Source organism: Euprymna scolopes, chromosome 37, assembly GCF_053919585.1.
Source record: "Euprymna scolopes isolate OS-2025 chromosome 37, ASM5391958v1, whole genome shotgun sequence".
Lineage (NCBI taxonomy): Eukaryota > Metazoa > Mollusca > Cephalopoda > Sepiida > Sepiolidae > Euprymna > Euprymna scolopes.
Genome location: NC_136518.1, coordinates 46,488,714 through 46,493,644, shown reverse-complemented (window position 1 = coordinate 46,493,644; position 4,931 = coordinate 46,488,714). Strand labels below are relative to the sequence as shown.

The 4,931-nt window shown below is 46.9% G+C and overlaps 2 pseudogenes; both read right to left on the bottom strand.

Annotated features, from left to right (window-relative positions):
* Nucleotides 1–227: 227 nt before the first annotated feature.
* Nucleotides 228–333, bottom strand: LOC145261397 (U2 spliceosomal RNA; annotated as a pseudogene).
* A 4,119-nt stretch (nucleotides 334–4,452) lies between these two features.
* LOC145261370 (U2 spliceosomal RNA) lies at nucleotides 4,453–4,627 on the bottom strand (annotated as a pseudogene).
* Nucleotides 4,628–4,931: the final 304 nt, after the last annotated feature.

The window sequence follows — 4,931 nt, the reverse complement described above, 5'->3', positions numbered from 1 at the left end:
GATAAACTAAAATGACCGAAAAAGTGGCCGAAATGACTTAAATAAATAAAAAGTAAATAACTTTAATGAACTTAAAGATGAATTGAAAGATCTTAAGAATGACTTGAATGCTTAACAAATAACTGGAATCCTTCAAAAACAACTTGAATGATCTGGAGAATGACTTCAATGGTTTTGTGACTGACTGGTTGTAAAGTGGGTGATCATTTTTACATTAAACTAACACAGAAAAGTGACCCCCCACTTTAGATCACAACGTTACAAACGTAAGTACAGCATGTAGTAAGAACAGATACTATACTTTGATCTTGGCCAAGAGGCCAAGAAAAGGGTATTTATTTGCTCCAACAGCGAGCAAATTAGACACAAGACCAATTTTTAATGTAAGGGTTGAAGGGAAAATGGGGACCAACTCTCCGGAGATAGGGGAGCTGGATAGTGACAATTGGTATGAAGGGTTGCCCCTATATTGACCAAGGACTTATGTGTTAAGTTGGTATTTATTTGCTCCCCCACCGAGCAAATAAAGCACAAGGCCGATTTTTGATATGAGGAGTGAAGGGGAAATGGGGACCAACACCCCTGGGAGTAGGGGATCTGGATAGTGACAATTGGTATGAAGGGTCCCCCCTATATTGACCAAGGTCTTATATGTGGGGTTGTCCCCACATATGGTTTTCTCTGGCAGTATCTACCGGAACAGATGGTATTTATTTGCTCCCTCACCGAGCAAATTAGGCACAAGGCCGATTTTTAATGTGAGGAGTGAAGGGAGGGGGAAGGGAAAAGGGGACCAGCTCCCGAGAGGTGGGAAATGGGAGCTGGTTAAAGGTCATGCATGTGGGGTTGCCCCCACATGTGGTCTTTGCTAGTCATAGCTAGTCATAGCTAGTCATAGCTTGCAGTATCTACCGGAACAGATGGTATTTATTTGCTCCCCCACTGAGCAAATTAGGCACAAGGCCGATTTTTAATGTGAGGAGTGAAGGGAGGAGAAGGGGAAAAGGGGACCAGCTCCCGAGAGGTGGGAAATGGGAGCTGGTTAAAGGTCAGGCATGTAGGGTTGCCCCCACATCTGGTCTTTGCTAGTCATAGCTAGTAATAGCTAGTCATAGCTTGCAGTATCTGCCGGAACAGATGGTATTTATTTGTTCCCCCACTGAGCAAATTAGGCACAAGGCCGATTTTTAATGTGAGGAGTGAAGGGGAAATGGGGACCAACTCCCCGGGGAGTAGGGGAGTTGGATAGTGACAATTGGTATGAAGGGTTGCCCCTACATTTACCAAGGTCTTATATGTGGGGTCACCCCCACATATGGTCTTTGCTAGTCATAGCTTGCAGTATCTGCCGGAACAGATGGTATTTATTTGCTCCCCCACCGAGCAAATTAGGCACAAGGCCGATTTTTAATGTGAGGAGTGAAGGGAGGGGGAAGGGGAAAAGGGGACCAGCTCCCGAGAGGTGGGAAATGGGAGCTGGTTAAAGGTCAGACATGTGGGGTTGCCCCCACATCTGGTCTTTGCTAGTCATAGCTAGTCATAGCTTGCAGTATCTGCCGGAACAGATGGTATTTATTTGCTCCCCCACCGAACAAATTAGGCACAAGGCCGATATTTAATGTGAGGAGTGAAGGGGAAATGGGGACCAACTCCCCGGGGAGTAGGGGAGTTGGATAGTGACAATTGGTATGAAGGGTTGCCCCTACATTTACCAAGGTCTTATATGTGGGGTCACCCCCACATATGGTCTTTGCTAGTCATAGCTTGCAGTATCTGCCGGAACAGATGGTATTTATTTGCTCCCCCACCGAGCAAATTAGGCACAAGGCCGATTTTTAATGTGAGGAGTGAAGGGAGGGGGAAGGGGAAAAGGGGACCAGCTCCCGAGAGGTGGGAAATGGGAGTTGGTTAAAGGTCAGACATGTGGGGTTGCCCCCACATCTGGTCTTTGCTAGTCATAGCTAGTCATAGCTTGCAGTATCTGCCGGAACAGATGGTATTTATTTGCTCCCCCACCGAGCAAATTAGGCACAAGGCCGATTTTTAATGTGAGGAGTGAATGGAGGGGGAAGGGGAAAAGGGGACCAGCTCCCGAGAGGTGGGAAATGGGAGCTGGTTAAAGGTCAGGCATGTGGGGTTGCCCCCACATCTGGTCTTTGCTATTCATAGCTAGTCATAGCCAGTCATAGCTTGCAGCATCTGAAGAACAGATGGTGTTTATTTGCTCCCCCACTGAGCAAATTAGGCACAAGGCCGTTTTTAATGTGAGGTAAAAACCAGCTCCCCTAAAAGGGGTCACTCTGGTTACCAAAAATAATAATTGTCCCAGTATAGAGGGTTTCCCCTCCATTGACTGGTACAAATTATCTTAAGTGCAGCATCTGCCGGAACAGATACTACACTTTGATCTTGGCCTTTTGGCCAAGAAAAGGATATTTATTTGCTCCCCAACCGAGCAAATTAGGCAGAAGGGCGATTTTTAATGTGAGTGGTTAAGGGTAAATGGGACCAACTCACCGGGGAGTAGGGGAGCTCGATAGTGACAATTGCTATGAAGGGTTGCCTCTACATTGACAAATGTCTTTGATATTTATTTGCTCTCCCACCGAGCAAATTAGGCACAAGGCCAATTTTTAATGTGAGTGGTGGAGGGGAAATGGGGACCAACTCCACGGGGAGTAGGGGAGCTCGATAGTGACAATTGCTATGAAGGGTTGCCTCTACATTGACAAAGGTCTTATATGTGGAGTTGGTATTTATTTGCTCCCCCACCGAGCAAATACTGCACAAGCCGTTTTTAAAGTGAGGAATGAAGGGGAAATCGGTACAAGCTCCCCGGGGCATAGAGAAGCTGGATAGATACAATTGGTATGACGGGTTGTCCCTATATTTACCAAAGGTCTTATATGTGCGGTTGGTATCTATTTGCTCCCCACCGAGCAAATTATGCGCAAGGTCTATTTTTAATGTGAGGAGTGAAGGAGAAATGGGACCAGCTCCAGGGGTAGAAGGGGAGCTGGACAGTGACAATTGGTTTGAAGCGTCGCCCCTACATTAACCAAGGCCTTATATGGGGGTTGCCCCACATATAGTCTTTTCTTGTAGTATCTGCCGGAGTAGATACTACACTTTGATCTGTTCTGAAGGCCAAGCAATACCAAAAAACAGGATTAAGAGTTGGTATTTATTTGCTCCCCTACCTAGCAAATAAAGCACAAGGCCGATTTTTAATGTGAGAAGTGAAGGGGAAATGGGGACCAACTCCCAGGGGATTAGGGTAGCTGGATAGTTACAATTCGTGTAAAGGGTTTCCTCTACATTGACCAATGTCTTATATGTGGGGTTTCCCCCACATATGGTCTTTGCTTGCCGGAACAGATGGTATTTATTTGCTCCCCCACCGAGCAAATTAGGCACAAGGCCAATTTTTAATGTGAGGAGTGAAGGGAGGGGGAAGGGAAAGGGGGGACCAGCTCCCGAGAGGTGGGAAATGGGAGCTGGTTAAAGGTCAGGCATGTGGGGTTGCCCCCACATTTGGTCTTTGCTAGTCATAGCTAGTCATAGCTTGCAGTATCTGCCGGAACAGATGGTATTTATTTGCTCCCCCACTGAGCAAATTAGGCACAAGGCCGTTTTTAATGTGAGGTAAAAACCAGCTCCCCTAAAAGGGGTCACTCTGGTTACCAAAAATAATAATTGTCCCAGTATAGAGGGTTTCCCCTCCATTGACTGGTACAAATTATCTTAAGTGTAGTATCTGCCGGAACAGATGGTATTTATTTGCTCCCCCACTGAGCAAATTAGGCACAAGGCCGTTTTTAATGTGAGGTAAAAACCAGCTCCCCTAAAAGGGGTCACTCTGGTTACCAAAAATAATAATTGTCCCAGTATAGAGGGTTTCCCCTCCATTGACTGGTACAAATTATCTTAATTGCAGTATCTGCCGGAACAGATGGTATTTATTTGCTCCCCCACAGAGCAAATTAGGCACAAGGCCGATTTTTAATGTGAGGAGTGAAGGGAGGGGGAAGGGAAAAAGGGGACCAGCTCCCGAGAGGTGGGAAATGGGAGCTGGTTAAAGGTCAGGCATGTGGGGTTGCCCCCACATCTGGTCTTTGCTAGTCATAGCTAGTCATAGCTTGCAGTATCTGCCGGAACAGATGGTATTTATTTGCTCCCCCACCGAGCAAATTAGGCACAAGGCCAATTTTTAATGTGAGGAGTGAAGGGAGGGGGAAGGGAAAGGGGGGACCAGCTCCCGAGAGGTGGGAAATGGGAGCTGGTTAAAGGTCAGACATGTGGGGTTGCCCCCACATCTGGTCTTTGCTAGTCATAGCTAGTCATAGCTTGCAGTATCTGCCGGAACAGATGGTATTTATTTGCTCCCCCACCGAGCAAATTAGGCACAAGGCCGATTTTTAATGTGAGGAGTGAAGGGAGGGGGAAGGGAAAAAGGGGACCAGCTCCCGAGAGGTTGGAAATGGGAGCTGGTTAAAGGTCAGGCATGTGGGGTTGCCCCCACATCTGGTCTTTGCTAGTCATAGCTAGTCATAGCTAGTCATAGCTTGCAGCATCTGCCGGAACAGATACTACACTTTGATCTTGGCCAAAAGGCCAAGAAAAGGGTATTTAATTAGGCACAAGGTCGATTTTTAATGTGAGGAGTGAAAGGGGAAATGGGGACCAACTCCCGGGGGAGTAGGGGAGCAGGATAGTGGCCATTGGTATGAAGGGTTGCTGTTTATTTGCTTCCCCACTGAGCAAATTAGGCACAAGGCCAAATTTAATGTGAGGAGTGAAGGGAAATAAGGACCAACTGCGCGGAGAGTAGGGGAGCTGGATAGTGACAATTGTTATGAGGGGTTTCCCCTAAATTGACCAAGGTTGCCCCCCGCATATGGTCTTTGCTTTCAGTATCTGCCGAAACAGAT